This window comes from Coenobita brevimanus, chromosome 19 (assembly GCF_032717465.1).
Source record: "Coenobita brevimanus isolate Jiangsu-jjx chromosome 19, ASM3271746v2, whole genome shotgun sequence".
In the NCBI taxonomy this organism is placed as follows: Eukaryota; Metazoa; Arthropoda; class Malacostraca; order Decapoda; family Coenobitidae; genus Coenobita; species Coenobita brevimanus.
Genome location: NC_136972.1, coordinates 20,289,597 through 20,307,669, shown reverse-complemented (window position 1 = coordinate 20,307,669; position 18,073 = coordinate 20,289,597).

Below are 18,073 nucleotides of genomic sequence, written 5' to 3'. Positions count from 1 at the left end.
CTACTCTAGACAAAGTTAAAGCAACTGGACCACAAGTACACCTGCAGTTAGCTACAGTGATGGGAGAAAATACTGTGCTTTGTACCAAAGTACAAGGGCTTGTGGTAAAGGGAGTTTATGAACAGAAAGAAGTGTTCCTTCCCTATATATACTCTAGAGAACATATACCAGCCAGACGAGATCAGATACCAAGATTTGAGACTGCAAACAATTGGCCACATTTGAAAGGAATAGCAGACAAACTAATGCCATATGACTCTAACGTAGAAATTGGTCTCATCATAGGACTTACTTATACTAAAGCACTGAAGCCAAAGGAAATTATCCCAGGAATTGAAAACGATCCCTTTGCTAGGACAGAGTTAGGATGGGGTATAATAGGAAAGGTCTGTGGCGACAGAAGCTGAGAAGATAGCATTGTACGCGTACACAGAACTATGGCCCAAGAAGTCGTCATCAATAATGTAAGGGAAGTTAGCTTCCTGGTTGTTCCAACTCAAGTAAAGGAGGTTGTCAACCCACAGCAAATCAAGAAAATGTTTGAGCTGGACTTTAATGACAAGGAAACAGTTGACGTTCCCATCTCATATGAAGACAAACTTTTCATAACAAAAATGAAAGAGGGAGTATATAAGCCAGAAGAAGAACATTATGATATGCCACTTCCTCTCAAGAATACAAAGGTCAAGTTTGAAAACAACAAAGACTGATTAGCTGTTTGCAGACTAGATAGAATGAAAAGAAAGCTCAAAAATGATAAGAAAATTATTATCAAGATTATGTGAAGTCTGTGCAAGGCATGATAACACATGGGTATGCAGAAGCCGTTCCAGCCAAGGAGTTAGCAAGAGCAGATGGGTTTGTGTGGTACGTACTTCATCATGGGGTGTATCACCCAAAGAAGCCACGCAAGTTAAGAGTCGTATTTGACTGCAGTGCTAGCTACAAGAAATAGTCACTAAATGGTCACTTATTACAAGTACCACACCTCACAAACAGTCTCATTGGAGTGTTATGCAGATTTCGCCAAGCAGAGGTAGCTTTTGTGTGATATTTCTGCAATTTATCATCAGGTGCATGAGTCTCCTGAACACAAGGACTTGCTACGTTTTTTTTGTGGTGGAAAAATGGAGATCTGGACAAAGAAGTGATTGAATATAGAATGACTGTGCACTTGTTTGGAGCTACTTCATCACCAAGTGCTTCAATTTTCACAATACACTAAAAACATGATTAGTGCAGCATTGAGCCCTATTGTGCTCCACTAGTCACTTCTCTCCATGATGAGTAATTTCCCCTTAGTGCTGTTCTCATTTCTCTTTATATGAGAAAATCTTGCAACCAACTGTACAGTTTGCCTCGAATTCCTCCTTGAGGTACAGTTTCCATAAAAGTCTTTGGTGTGGTACTGTGTCAAATGCTTTCTTGAAATCTAAGCAGATACTGTCCATCCATCCTTCTCCTTCCTGTATTGTGTCTATTACTCTGTGACAGTAGCTCAACAGATTTGTAACACATGATTTTTCTTTTCTGAAACCAAACTGTCTTTCTGTTATCATATTGTGTTCTTCTAGATGATTTACCCAAGCTTTTCTTATAAGCTTTTCTAATACCTTGCTTACAACACTGGTAAGTGATAATGGTCGGTAGCTGAGTGGATTTTGTCTATTCCCTTTCTTGAATAAGGGATCAATGTTTGCTTTCTTCCAAATATCAGGTAGTTTACCTTGCCTCAAGGATTTCTTGAAAATTAAAAAATAATGGTTTACTTAACTCCTTTGCACATTCACGTAGCATCCAACATGAAATTTCATCAGGATCATTTGCTTTTCCTTTGTCTAATTTACCTAGCTCCTCCTGTATTACTTTTTCTGATATTTGTATATTTGGTAGTATGTGTGGGCATGCATGTTCAACATAATCCCTCTCAAAGTTTTTTTCCTCTGTAAAAACTGATTGGAAATTCTTATTTAGTGCCTCACAAATATCCTTCTCTTCTGTATAGGTGACTCCCTCGTCCGTAATGGATTGTATTTTATCTTTTACTTTGGTTTTGCTTCTGATGTAGCTGTAAAATAGCTTCTGTTGATCACTACTTTTATTAATGATATCCTCCTCAAACTGTTTTTGGTCTTCCCTCCCTATTCTTGTATAACTGTTTCTTGTCTGTTTATAATTGTTATTTGCCTTTCACTATTGTGTCCTCTGTATCTATTCCACAACAAATATCTTTTTTCTTTTGATTTTTAACATTCTGTATTGAACCATTTCTTTATTTTATTTTCTGCTTCTTTGTGCTGTAGGATGTTCCTCTGGACTCCTATTTCATAAAGTTCACAGAATTTTTTATATATAGCATTTAAATCTTGTCCTCTAAGCTCCTTTTCCCAATCAATTTCTAAGTAGTACTTCTTTAAAGCATGATACTTTCCCTTTTTATAGTTTAGGCTCTTTTTGTAACTTTCATTCCTGTTAACTATGTCATATGCTATCTTGAAGTTGTAATTTAGTACTGCATGGTCGCTTTTGTCGAATGGAGGGTGATATATTAAATCATCAATATCGTTTTCTTGCCTAGTAAATGTGAGATCTAGCATTGAGAGTACATCGAGTCCTCTTTTTCTGGTGGTTTCCCTTACATGTTGCGTTAGGAAAAACTCTTGCACGAGATCTAGGAGCTTTTGGTCCCAACGGCTTTCTTGGCTTATTATATCTAGAGTATTCCAATTTATATTTGTCTTAAAATCTCCAGCTAGTAAAATTCTTTCCGATTTCTCTTCCATTTTATAAAGTAATGCTCTTAAACTCTGAATTGTACTCTCTGCCAGGTCCTCATACTCGTCTCTTTCCCATGTGTGTGTGTGTGTGTGTGTGTGTGTGTGTGTGTGTGATAAAGAGAGAGAGAGAGAGAGAGAGAGAGAGAGAGAGAGGTGAGGAGTGACCACTTGTCCCCTGGGAGTGACCAGCCTTCCCAGGTCACATGGCTAGGACAGAGAGGAGGTGAGGGTGAAAGGGTGTGGGGGGGGTATGGTTAATATAGACGAAGATTTAGTGGAAAAATCGAAAAGGAAAAAGAAACTCTCAGTTAAGCCCCAGGTGTTCAGCTTTCATCGTATAGCCCCGCTGAGGGGGGTCACCTTGACGTGGTGGCGGGGCTTGAAGCGTGGCTGGCAGTGCCACCTACTTTGGAGGCATGCCTACCTTTGTAGGGTTCGGCATTTGTCAGTGTCGTGGACCAAGCACCCCCTACATCACTGGTGGAGGAGGCCTGCTGGTGATGCTAGTCCCTGCCCACTTGCCATCTAGGGCAGGACTGTTGCCTCCCCACGTGTTTGCCGTGCGCGGCATCCCGTAATGCTGGGAGACGGGAGTCCTGGAGGTTGAGTGATGCTGCACGGTGCGTCCTGCAGCTAGCAATACACCTCTTTGGTCCCTTATTCTGGCTAGATGGGCGGCTTGGTTGGGCCCGACCAGGTCAAGCGGCTGGTCATGCGTTGGCTAGGGTCAAGTGGGCACTGGTGGGCCTGGTGGCTCCTATTGTCCTGGAGTCACCCTTGTCCGGGTCCCCCAGTGGTTACCTGCGTATACTCCTCTGCTACCCCTGGGGTCGTTGGTGGTTCTGTCCCTGACATATGGCCTCCCCCTGTTGGGCTCCATGGTGGGTGGGGGGGTGGGGGAATGAATTTTTTTTTAGTACTACATGGAGCATAAAGACAAACCTCTTGTTGACGACACGGCATCTGTCCCTGGCCATTCTTCGGACTCCTCACTTATTGCCACTCTGGAGCCTTTCCAGACCCGTGACGTTTATCCTCCTCTACCCCGGCGATCAGATGGGACTGGGAGGCGGTCACGTCGGGTTGGTGGGGCTATGAGGCAAGGTCTTGATGAGTCTGAGCCTGTAATTTACACCAAATATCTGGTATTGAAATCCTCTGAGGGGACATCAGTGATGGACATTGATATTTTTGACCTGCACCGGGCCATAGTTTCTACATGTGGGAGGGAACCGAAAATCTCGACACAGGGAGACGGAAGCATTCTGGTTGAGGTGTCCTCCCCAGAAGAGAGCTCCAGTCTCATGGCTCTGAAGTCTGTCTCAGGTTCTGGTATTTGCTGCATACCACATGCTTCTTTCAACAGTTGTAAGGGCGTCATATTTTCTCGTGACCTACTCCGATATTCAGAGGGACGGTTGTTGGAGGAATTGCAGTCATCAGGTGTTGTCAAAGTTGAGCGTCTACAGAAGAAAATAGATGGTGTCCTGACCGACCTTGTTCCTGACCTTTAATAGATTAACTTTGCCTGCATCAGTGAAACTTGCTTGGCTATCTCTTCCAGTGAAGCCGTATGTGCCAACCCCAAAGCGTTGTTTCCACTGTCAAGGTTATGGCCATGTTAGCCGCTTTTGCCGTCATGCACAGGCTGGCCTTCCTGCCATATGTGTCTCTTGTGGCAGACAAAGTCATACCAATGACTGTCCAGGCCCCCTTAAATACTATCACTGTGGGGGTCCGCATGCTGTAAATTCTAAAAACTGCCAACGCTACTGTCTAGAAAAGGAGATTTTGTCTATCCAAACGACTGAGAGGGTTTCGTTTCTTGAAGCTAAGAAGATAGCCCAGACTCGTTTTTTCTAGCCCAGAATTACTTATGCTGCTGTCCTTACTGGAGTGTCTGTGCGTCGCCCTGTATTTCAGAGGCAGCCTCGACGTATTCCAGTACCCACTCCTTCAACTCATGATATACAGAATGCTGTCCCCATGGTTACTACTGTTGGTGAGAATGATGCTTGCCTGACCGCTACTCCGACTGTTTCTGCCCCCACTTCGGCGGCTGACGCCTTACACACTTCTGTGGTGGTGGCAGACGACAATATTGACCGGACCTCTTCTCCCGTTGAAGCCAGTATGCCCGAGGCTCCATCTGCACCTGGTAAACGTCACCGTAGTTCATCAGAGTCCTCTGAACATGAAGACCGGCCACCTAAAGTCTCTGTTGTTGACCCTTCCGTTGACACCTCTCTTGTTCCCTCTGTCCAGCAGGCTGAGGGATCTAGCCAGGAGACTGCTGAAGCTGATGGTTCAGCTCTGGTCCAGTCCCCACCTGGGGATGTTGGACCACTTGTTGGTGCTTCAGATCTGAAGCATAGGACGGCCTCAAATGACTCTAGACCTGTGGGCTCTACTTCCACTTCTGGGGCTTCTGGTGGGGGCACTTGCCGTCCTACTCGTCCAAAGACAGCCCCCAAGCCACTTACCAAACAAACTGGTATGCCCACTCCAAGAAGGAGTGTTGTAAAACTTACTTCCCCATCCTCACGTCTGTCTTCAGATGTTAGACAGAGGGTGCGGGTTTCTGGTGCTAGGCAAGCTCCTATGAAGGGTCTTCATAAGCATCAATCCAAACCCGCTCGCTCGTCAGATGTACAGTCCCGCACTTAATCATCATTCCTCCATTATGGGTTCTATCATCCAGTGGAATTGTCGGGGTTTACGTGCAAACTATGAGGAACTGTGTCATCTTGTTTCTCAATCTACTCCTCTGTGCATGTGCATCCAGGAGACCACGGTGGGTGATACTGTTCCTTCTGGTCCTTCTGGCTACCATGCCTTTTATTCTGATCCTGTGCCAGGTCAAGGTCATCATGGAGGTGCTGCTATCTTCCTTCGCAAGGATATTACATACAGTCATCTGGACATCACTCCCCTGCAGGCTGTTGTTGTCCGGATGTTTTTATGTCGACAGTATACAGTTTGCAGTCTTTATCTTCCTCCTAGTGCTACTGTTGAAAGGGCGGATCTGGAACGCCTTATTCATGACCTTCCTTCTCCCTTTCTGTTACTAGGAGATATGAATGGTCACCATCCTCTATGAGGAAATAGTGAGGCCAACCCTCGGGGTGTAATGCTGGCCTCTTTAGTGGAAGATTAGGAGTTAGGCATTTTCAATACTAATAAAATGACATATTTCCATAGTCAGACAGGAACTTTTACTGCCATTGATTTGTCCTTATGCTCTGCTGATGCTGTTTTAGATTTTACCTGGGATGTGTTGCCAGACCTGTATGGCAGTGACCATTTTCCATTACTTTTAACTACTAGTGCTGGTGGACCTCAGCCACGTCTTCCTCGCTGGCTTCTGGATAAGGCTGACTGGCCAAGTTTCAGGGAATTAAGTTCCATTTCCCTTTCTGTCAATGAGTTTGGCTGTCTTAATGAGGCTGTGTCATATTTTTTAATACCGTGTTGCACTCAGCAGCCCTGTTATCTATTCCAAAAACGAAGGGTCAATTTCCTAAACGTCCGGTTCCTTGGTGGAACTCTGAGTGCAGTTCCACAGTGAGAGCCAAACGAGTCGCCTTCTCTCGACTTCGTCGTCACCGTAGGGATCCTCAGTATTTGGTGGCGTATCAGAAGGCACGAGCTCATATGAGGCGGGTTTTAAAGGAGGCCAGGCGTTCATCCTGGAAGAATTATGTTTCCTCCATCAATTCGAGGACTTCCATCACCCGGGTGTGGAACCGAGTAAGGAAAATTTCAGGAAAATTTACTGTTCCCTCCCCTCCTGTTTTATCTGCAGCAGGTGGAACTGTGGCTGATCCATTTGCTGTTGCAGAGTTGCTTGCTGATCATTTTGCCAGTGTGTCAAAGAAGGATGCAGATACGCCTTCGGCTTGTCACCGTCGGCGCCTAGAGTCTCGTGGTCTTAGTTTTGCATCTTCTGGAGGAGAGCCTTACAATGTTCCATTTTCAATTTCTGAACTCCAGGTGGCTTTGTCGCAGTGCCATGATTCCTCTCCTGGTTATGATGATATTCCTTATGCCTTTTTATGCCACCTGTCTGATGAGTCCCTGTTGTTTTTGCTTTCACTGTTTAATAAGATCTGGTGTTCTGGGGAGTTTCCGGCTTGTTGGGGTGTTGCTGTAGTTATCCCCATCCCCAAACCAGGTAAGGACCACTTACAGGCGACAATATTATCGGCCTATTTCTTTGACGTCTTGTATATGTAAAGTTTTGGAAAAGATGGTCAGTGTTAGGCTTGGGTGGTTTTTAGAGAGAGGTGACTTCTTATCCTCTGCTCAGTATGGTTTTCGAAAAATGCGATCTACCTCTGATGCACTACTGTCCTTGGAATCTTCTGTCACTGAGGCTTTCTCCACTAACCAACACCAGGTCACGGTCTTCTTTGATCTGGCGAAGGCATATGACACTGCCTGGCGTCATGGTATTTTACTCTCTCTTCACGAGTTTGGTCTTCATGAACGCTTGCCTATTTTTATTCAACAGTTTTTATCTAACCGAGTTTTAAGGGTGCGAGTGGGAGGAGTGCTTTCTACTAACCGAGCTCTAGAAGATGGAGTACCACAGGGGAGTATCCTTAGTGTTACTCTGTTTGCTGTAGCCATTAACAGTGTCATTAGTGTACTTCCTGACGGTGTACAAGGATCACTATATGTCGATGACCTCTCGATTTCCTTTACCTCGTCTAGAATGTCTCTGATAGAGAGGAAGTTGCAGCTGGCTCTAAATCGAATTTCTGACTGGGCAGAAACTCACGGTTTCCATTTTTCTTCAACAAAGACAGTGGCTATGCATTTTTGTCGCCTTCGAGGGGTTCGCCCTGACCCTGACTTGTATCTCTATGGTAGGAGAATATCTTGTGTGGAAGAGACACGGTTTCTGGGTCTTTTGTTTGATAGACGACTAACCTGGGTTCCTCATATTCGTTCTGTTAAGGTGGCTTGTCTTAAAGCTTTGAGTCTTTTGAGGGTCTTAGCTCATACCTCTTGGGGTGCTGACCGTCAGACCCTCCTCCTCTTGCATAGGTCTCTTATTCTTCCCAAACTTGAATATGGGTGTGAGGTCTACTCCTCTGCAACAGATGCACGTCTCCGGTTGTTAAATTCTGTACATCATGCTGGTGTGCGTCTGGCAACCGGGGCATTCAGATCATCCCCGATTCCAAGCTTATTGGTGGATGCTGGTGTACTCCCCTTGGATTTGCGACGCCAGTTGCTAATGACGAGGTGTTGGTATCGTCTTCACCGCATTCCAGACTCAGTTTCTTGTGCCATCGTCTCCCAGGATTCTCGATCTTCTGTTTTTGACACCCGTCCGAATTTCCCAAAGCCATTTGGTTACAGGGTCCGGTCTGTTATGTTAGTCCTCTCTGTCCCAAGACTGGCAATTTGTCCTCATCGGATCTCAAGGGTGGGTTTTTGGCTGCTCCCTCGTGTGACATTCTGTAGGTCCGTTGTTGAAAAAAAGGGCTCACTTCCCTCTCATGTGTCCCTCTCCCTCTTTTTAGAACATGCCTCCATTCATGAGGGTTCTGTCCCTGTCTATACCGACGGGTCTAAGACTGATACTGGAGTAGGATTTGGTGTTGTCTTCCCTTCCTTTAGTAGGGGTGGTAGCCTTCCTGGCATTACTTCAGTGTATACGGCAGAACTGACTGCAATTTTATATGCTGTTAAAATTATTTTTACTCTCCCCCAATCCGTTTTTGTGATTTTTAGTGACTCGCGTAGTGCTTTGTCTGCACTGGAGTCTTTTAATGTATCCCATCCATGGGTTTTATCAATTTTAGAGTGGCTTTTTCTTCTTGGCCGTCGTGGCCGCCATGTAGACTTCTGTTGGGTACCTGCACATGTTGGTGTGGTGGGCAATGAGAGGGCAGATACTTTAGCTAAAGCTTCATCTTCTCAACAGCCCCCAACCGACTACCCACTTCCTGCTTCAGATGTAACACCTTACTTGCGGTACGCAATTCATACGTGTTGGCATAGACACTGGGATGTTGTTTCTCACAATAAACTAAAAGAAATCTTTAAGAGAGTGGTTGTGCCAAAGGCTCTTCCTTCTATGTCTCGGCGATTGGAGGTGGCTCTTGCTAGGCTTCGCATTGGGCTTTTGTGGCTTACACATGGGTTCCTGATGAATGGTGAATCTCAACCGTACTGTGATGACTGTCTTGTTCCCCTTACTGTCCGTCACTTGCTGGTCGAGTGTCCGAGTCTGGGGGACCTACGTCAGAGATTCCTCCATAGGCATAAGGGGGCAGATGGTGCCTACTGTTTGTCCTCGATGCTTGGCAAAGCCTCTAGCGATTTTAGTGATGTTTTTAGTTTTCTTCAGGAGGCGGGCCTCCTTCCACTTTTATAAGTACTTGATATTTTATACACAATCCTTTTATTGTTTTTCAGTTTTTTGTTCCTACTACCAGATATTAACTTTAAATTGAATATGCACTTTTTTTGTTGTGCGTTTCACTTTGTTGTCCGGCGGCATATGACCCTGGCAGTTGCGCCGCCAGATTTTAATTATTTGCAATCAATCAATTCATCGTATAGTATAACTACCATGCCAATCAGCTTTCACTGCATAGTATAAGTATCATGCCAATATTGATTAGTCGCTGACGTGAAACTAAAACACAGTATTATAATTGTGTAAAACATAAATATGGTAAATACGTATATACATTTATAATGTCCAGCAAAAACGACCAGGGAGGGATATAAAGGCACGTCACGGGGACACGTGCGTGTCCCTGCGGCCTCAGATCTCAGGCAGCTGATGACAGTAGACATTTCATCAGTGTTGCCACATTTTTTGATGCGAATTAGCGTGCCGGCTTTTCAAAATTATCGTTTTTTTTCGGTGGAATTATCATACTCTATTAAATTCTTTTTGTGTGTGGGTTTAATAAACCGAAGTATTTTTAAGCAGTCGCCAATACCTCGATGTATTTACTTTAAATTTGTCCATTACAGTTATCTTCATCAGAACAGTAATTTTGTAAGGCACTGACGCATACTCAGTGAAATACCCACCCGGTGGAGCAAGACTGACACCACCACCCCCGGAGGAGGACATAGGAAGGTAGCCCCCATCCCACTAGGAGGCAATGGGGAGGTACACCCGCGTTCCGCGCCACAGCGACATACATCCCCCGTGACCTGACGCCCCTCTTCCATGCAGTCGGACCACCAGGCAGTAATCAGATCGAGTGCGGTACCCTCCAACGGAGAGAGCACTCACCAGAATTGGGGTGGGACTTGCCCTAGAAAAGTCCCAAGTAGGCCTTCGGATGTAGAGTCCACCAGACCTGCCCACAAGAGAGGAAGAGCCGCAGCTAGCGCTCACAAGCCTACTTTACTCCAGGGGAGCAGCGGCACAGTAGTATCCACCGGATCTACTATAGGAGGGGCGTCCACTGGATCTCCTCCTTCTGCCACCCACCTCTGGGAGCCAGCATCTCAGACCGTCATATCAACGATCTTTGCCTGTGCTCCCCAGGAGGGTGGCGGGCCCCGTGGTGGTATCCATGTGGTAGGTCTCTATATTATAATTATGTAACTACAAACAATATGTACCAATTTATGTGACAGTTGCATTAACAAGATGTAACTTTTATGTAACTTTAACTACAATTATGTAACTACAAACGATAGGTAACAATTATGTAACGACAAACGATTGCATTATGTTACACTAACTACAATTATGTACCTACAAACGATATGTAACAATTATGTAACGACAAACGATTGCATTATGTTACACTTTGCCAATTATGTAACAGTTGCATTAACAAGATGTAACTTTTATGTAACTTTAACAACAATTATGTACCTACAAACGATATGTAACAATTATGTAACGACAAAACAGTTGCATTAACAAGATGTAACTTTTATGTAACTACAATTATAAGGCCAACACAATTATGCATTAACACAATATAAGTCATACAATTATAGCGCAATTCTGTATTACCAGTATCATCATACAAGTTAGGTGAAATATTAGACATTACTAAAGTGATAACTCTATGTAATGTAATAACCTAGCAGTATTACCATTGCACAATTATATGCGTAATATTACTGAATAATCACTATTTATTATGAATAATATATGTATACAATATTCATACAATTATGTTACTTTACAATATTCTGTATTTCACTTAATTAGTTTATAAGTTCATTATAATGTGTATGTAGTATGTATTAATATATTATAACTATTAAATGTCGATGGTACGCCATTTTTACGCGGCCGAGCAATGTGGTAGGTCTCTATATTATAATTGCAAATCATACTAGATAGATAGATAAATAGATAGATAGAGAGACAGATAGAAGCAGGAAGTCAAATGATGAGAAGGTGTTGTGTCTGCGAGAATCGAGCAGTGCTAAGCATGCTTACACACTCTTAACACTGAGGAAAGCTGACGACAGCGGCCAGTATGACTTATATTGTGTTAATGCATAATTGTGTTGGCCTTATAATTGTAGTTACATAAAAGTCGCTGCTTTATGATACAAAGTCTTTATGACATTTGGTAGCAGCGAACGTATACGAACCTCGTCTACGAATCAACATTAAATTCCTACAAAATATCAAGATTGAAAACAAGAATATCTCTCTCAACCAACAACATAACCGGCTCCTGACGCTTCTCTCCATCCCCCTCCGTCTCCCAGATCATTACGCTGATGCAGAGGTCAAGAGATCACTCGACGCCTTGCAAGTAGCTTAACGACAAACCAGCAAATCTGCGGACATCGTCTCCGAATTAAAAGCAAATTTCTACAAAAAGCAACCGAGACTCTACAAGATTAGCTTCAGTTCAACATTGAATCCTACAAAATACAGCCTACAGTGCGAATAGTCTACAAAGTCTACGGGTCTACGACGAATCAGCGAACTACAACCATCTACAATCAACTACAATTAACAACTCTGCGTCGTCTGTATAATCTTCTACACGCACCTACAAGAAGCGGCAGTCTTCATCCCACAACGAGTAAATCACAAGAAAAAAGGACCAAGAATACATCAAGAACGAAAGAAAACAAACAAACAAACAAACAAACAAACGAAGAGTGAGAGACGACTCACAACTCATAACCACCAGACCTCACCCTCCTCTCTCTGCTACATCCACCCAACCCCCGACGCTTACGCAGGTGTGAAGAGGTCAAGACAGCAAAACATCAAGTCCATATTCACAACTCGTCTTACTCACCCGTCTTCACTCAAGTTACTCATCGCTACTCATTCACTCACCACAGCTACCAGTGTGGGAAGTTGAGGTCATCATGCGTGCTTGCTGAACAGACGCCACGTCAGTCAACACACCACCTGCACCACCACTCACACCACGGTAAAAATTAGTGAGTTACATAGTTACTTCATTTATATAATACACAGTGATAGACAATAAGCTTCTGCACAAACATAAAAAACGTGCTGTATAGTTACAGTTTAAATACACATACTTACTTCAGTTATCTGCATAACTCAAACACTAAATAATCACCAACAATAAATATTCTACACTGTATATATTCATTCATTTATTATAACATTTATTTACTACCAACGAGTGTTACCATTTATACCTACATAAAATACGTGTTTCATACATACAACTATACATTATTACATCTACAAGCGATAAAGAAAATATACCATCACAGTTACTCAGTGAGCAATTAAAAGAACTGTATTAAACATTTATTAATTAAAGCTACCTAGTGGAAACATATAAATTAAGTTACAAGGTAACCTAGAGAAGAAAAAAAAAATGGCCAACACAAATGCCGTTAGCAAGAGTGAACATCTTCAACACAATCGTGAAGACAATGATTTCCACACAGTGCTGACACACATATTACTCACGATAGGTACAGGTGAACAACAAGTCAGTGTGTATAGTTAATACTGTATATAGTGTATATATATATATATTTTATATAAAATAACAAAATATGGGACTATATAATATCATTTTATAATCTCTGTGCAATATAAACTAAACTTTAAAAAAGTATCTCAAGGAAATTAGCCAGCAATTAGGTAACCATGAACAACATGGAAAAAAGTGTACACAAGCAAAGAAAAACAAACTATAGAAAATCAATACATACAAAAAAGAAAGAAAGAAAAGTAAGAAAGAAAAAAAGAGAAATAGAGTAAGATCACATAACAAACAAATGAAAATAAGTGTAAATGTTACTACATAAGTCAAAATACCACGTAAACTACAAACAAAAAAGCAAATTGTTGTCTCCACATACAAGTGGCACAACACATCATCACTATCATCGACCGCAGCATATGTTAGGACTGCAGTTATTACAATTATGTTACTCCATATTATAATTATGTAACTACAAACAATATGTACCAATTTATGTGACAGTTGCATTAACAAGATGTAACTTTTATGTAACTTTAACTACAATTATGTAACTACAAACGATAGGTAACAATTATGTAACGACAAACGATTGCATTATGTTACACTAACTACAATTATGTACCTACAAACGATATGTAACAATTATGTAACGACAAACGATTGCATTATGTTACACTTTGCCAATTATGTAACAGTTGCATTAACAAGATGTAACTTTTATGTAACTTTAACAACAATTATGTACCTACAAACGATATGTAACAATTATGTAACGACAAAACAGTTGCATTAACAAGATGTAACTTTTATGTAACTACAATTATAAGGCCAACACAATTATGCATTAACACAATATAAGTCATACAATTATAGCGCAATTCTGTATTACCAGTATCATCATACAAGTTAGGTGAAATATTAGACATTACTAAAGTGATAACTCTATGTAATGTAATAACCTAGCAGTATTACCATTGCACAATTATATGCGTAATATTACTGAATAATCACTATTTATTATGAATAATATATGTATACAATATTCATACAATTATGTTACTTTACAATATTCTGTATTTCACTTAATTAGTTTATAAGTTCATTATAATGTGTATGTAGTATGTATTAATATATTATAACTATTAAATGTCGATGGTACGCCATTTTTACGCGGCCGAGCAATGTGGTAGGTCTCTATATTATAATTGCAAATCATACTAGATAGATAGATAAATAGATAGATAGAGAGACAGATAGAAGCAGGAAGTCAAATGATGAGAAGGTGTTGTGTCTGCGAGAATCGAGCAGTGCTAAGCATGCTTACACACTCTTAACACTGAGGAAAGCTGACGACAGCGGCCAGTAAGGAGATGATGCAGTTAGCTGTCAGCAGTCCTCTCGTGAGAAAGATCTAGTCCACCCACGAGGAACACATGTGACACACCCTTGCTATACCAGAATTTAGGAAAGAGAGCTCAGACCTAGATTAGCCACCGAACAGGCTAGAGAGAAGGAGACAAGCGACCCTAGAGAGAGGTCGAGACGGAGATTAGCCTTAGAACAGAGAGAGAGAGAGATATAGCGAGACAGGGAGGTAGCTACCCAGGACTTATACTATTATACCTGTTTAATATTTCCAAGACAAATAAAAATAGTCCCATACTATTCTTTACCTCTCCCGTCACTACATGACATCTGGTGGGGAAACTACTACAAGATATAAAAGCCGCTCGACCACAAGTCTAAAATATACGCCTCTACAAGCAAATACAAAGTCGCTGCTTTATGATACAAAGTCTTTATGACATCCACCGGATCTGTCACAGGGAGAGAGACCATCGGTTGTCCCCCAGCCACACTATTCCCTGATGGCAGGAGGGCAGCAGAGTCCATTGGACCTGCTGCAGAAGTCAGAAGGCCCGACGGGACTTCTCCTCCTGTTGTCCTTGGGACGAGTGGTCCCCCGGCAGTGTCCCCAGGATCTGTCAGCTCCAGGGAGTATCCACCGGATCTCCCTCGACCACTACCCTGGGTGGGAGCCTGAGCAGTGTCCCCTGGACCTGTCAGGCAGAGGGAGAGTCCTCCAGACCTTCTTCCTGTGCCCTGGCACGGAGTTCTGGCAGGGATTGTCAGGTTTACCAGATTGGGGAACAGGCCACCAGTCGTTCCTCCTCTGCAACTCGGGAGGCTCCCTACGAGGGTGCCGTCTCTTGCTCAGCCTCCCCCTCCTGTGGCCGAGTGAGACTCCTCTCCTTCCTCCCCTCCCTCACGGAGAGTGGAGACTGCTTCCCTACAGGATCTCCGCCGGAGAGTACCTGGGACGAGACCACCCTGAGGCCAGGCATCCTGTCAGTGCAGCTCAGCCCCTGACGAATTCCCTCAGAGCGAGCGGCTGCAGTTTACCCATGACGGCCTCCTCCTCCAGGCGAGATCGCAGCCCCAGGACAGTGAAGGGCACCCCGTGGCTGGCCCAAGGCCCGGGCCAGCCCAGATCCACCCCCAGGACTCCCACCCTCGCCAAGGGCAGGCGCTGTGCTGAGCACCTCCTAGCCCTGTTTGGCCCCAGCCCAGAGGGCCACCACACTCCCAGGATCCCCACCAGGAAAGGGCTGCCCATCACTCCGCCCTTCAGCTCGACCCGGAACCCCAACTATGCCGCACGAGACTCGCACCGGGAACACACCCTAGATGGCCCTCCTCCCACACCGGCCCGCCACCTGCGGCTGCCTGCATTGTAGCACTATGCGCGTATCACCCACCGACAACCAGCCTACACCATGAGTTAATGCTATAGACCCTGTGTGTCCACCCCTCCCCCTTGCCTAGAGTATCGCACCTCTGTGTGTGCCCTTTACTTGTACCAGACCTTCCCCACCATGATCCCCCTTAGTGTATACCCTTGTGTTCCCCTTCCCCCCCCTGATGTGTGACCCTTCCTGTTGTCCCATAGGTGACACCCATACTCCCCTGCGTAGTACCCTGACCCCTCATGTGTGTATTGCGCCCTCTAGTCCTTATGAGTGGTGATATATAGCAGCCCAGTGCAGTGGAATATCTCCGGGTGGATATTGCACTGCACTGGGCCGCTATATATCACCACTCATAAGGCCTAGAGGGTGCAATACACACATGAGGGGTCAGGGTACTACGCAGGGGAGTATGGGTGTCAACTATGGGACAACAGGGAGGGTCACACATCAGGGGGGGGAAGGGGAACACAAGGGTATACACTAAGGGGGATCATGGTGGGGAAGGTCTGGTACAAGTAAAGGGCACACACAGAGGTGCGATGCTCTAGGCAAGGGGGAGGGGTGGACACACAGGGTCTATAGCACTAACTCATGGTGTAGGCTGGTTGACGGTGGGTGATACGCGCATAGTGCTACAATGCAGGCAGCTGCAGGTGGCGGGCCGGTGTGGGAGGAGGGCCATCTAGGGTGTGTTCCCGGTGCGAGTCTCGTGCGGCATAGTTGGGGTTCCGGGTCGAGCTGAAGGGCGGAGTGATGGGCAGCCCTTTCCTGATGGGGATCCTGGGAGTGTGGTGGCCCTCTGGGCTGGGGCCAAACAGGGCTAGGAGGTGCTCAGCACAGCGCCTGCCCTTGGCGAGGGTGGGAGTCCTGGTGGCGGATCTGGGCTGGCCCGGGCCTTGGGCCAGCCACGGGGTGCCCTTCACTGTCCTGGGGCTGCGATCTCGCCTGGAGGAGGAGGCCGTCATGGGTAAACTGCAGCCGCTCGCTCTGATGGAATTCATCAGGGGCTGAGCTGCACTGACAGGATGCCTGGCCTCAGGGTGGTCTCGTCCCAGGTACTCTCCGGCGGAGATCCTGTAGGGAAGCAGTCTCCACTCTCCGTGAGGGAGGGGAGGAAGGAGGGGAGTCTCACTCGGCCACAGGAGGGGGAGGCTGAGCAAGAGGTGGCACCCTCGTAGGGAGCCTCCCGAGTTGCAGAGGAGGAACGACTGGTGGCCTGTTCCCCAATCTGGTAAACCTGACAATCCCTGCCAGAACTCCGTGCCAGGGCACAGGAAGAAGGTCTGGAGGACTCTCCCTCTGCCTGACAGGTCCAGGGGACACTGCTCAGGCTCCCACCCAGGGTAGTGGTCGAGGGAGATCCGGTGGATACTCCCTGGAGCTGACAGATCCTGGGGACACTGCCGGGGGACCACTCGTCCCAAGGACAACAGGAGGAGAAGTCCCGTCGGGCCTTCTGGCTTCTGCAGCAGGTCCAATGGACTCTGCTGCCCTCCTGCCATCAGGGAATAGTGTGGCTGGGGGACAACCGATGGTCTCTCTCCCTGTGACAGATCCGGTGGATACCACCACGGGGCCCGCCACCTTCCTGGGGAGCACAGGCAAAGATCGTTGATATGACGGTCTGAGATGCTGGCTCCCAGAGGTGGGTGGCAGAAGGAGGAGATCCAGTGGACGCCCCTCCTACAGTAGATCCGGTGGATACTACTGTGCCGCTGCTCCCCTGGAGTAAAGTAGGCTTGTGAGTGCTAGCTGCGGCTCTTCCTCTCTTGTGGGCAGGTCTGGTGGACTCTACATCCGAAGGCCTACTTGGGACTTTTCTAGGGCAAGTCCCACCCCAATTCTGGTGAGTGCTATCTCCGTTGGAGGGTACCGCACTCGATCTGATTACTGCCTGGTGGTCTGACTGCATGGAAGAGGGGCGTCAGGTCATGGTGGATGTATGTCGCTGTGGCGCGGAACGCGGGTGTACCTCCCCATTGCCTCCTAGTGGGATGGGGGCTACCTTCCCATGTCCTCCTCCGGGGGTGGTGGTGTCAGTCTTGCTCCACCGGGTGGGTATTTCACTGAGTATGCGTCAGTGCCTTACAAAATTACTGTTCTGATGAAGATAACTGTAATGGACAAATTTAAAGTAAATACATCGAGGTATCGGCGACTGCTTAAAAATACTTCGGATTATTAACCTACACACAAAAAGAATTTAATAGAGTATGATAATTCCACCGAAAAAAAACGATAATTTTGAAAAGCCGGCACGCTAATTCGCATCAAAAAATGTGGCAACACTGATGAAATGTCTACTGTCATCAGCTGCCTGAGATCTGAGGCCGCAGGGACACCCTCACCTCTCTCTCTCTCTCTCTCTTTATCACACACACACACACACACACATGGGAAAGAGACGAGTATGAGGACCTGGCAGAGAGTACAATTCAGAGTTTAAGAGCATTACTTTATAAAATGGAAGAGAAATCGGAAAGAATTTTACTAGCTGGAGATTTTAAGACAAATATAAATTGGAATACTCTAGATATAATAAGCCAAGAAAGCCGTTGGGACCAAAAGCTCCTAGATCTCGTGCAAGAGTTTTTCCTAACGC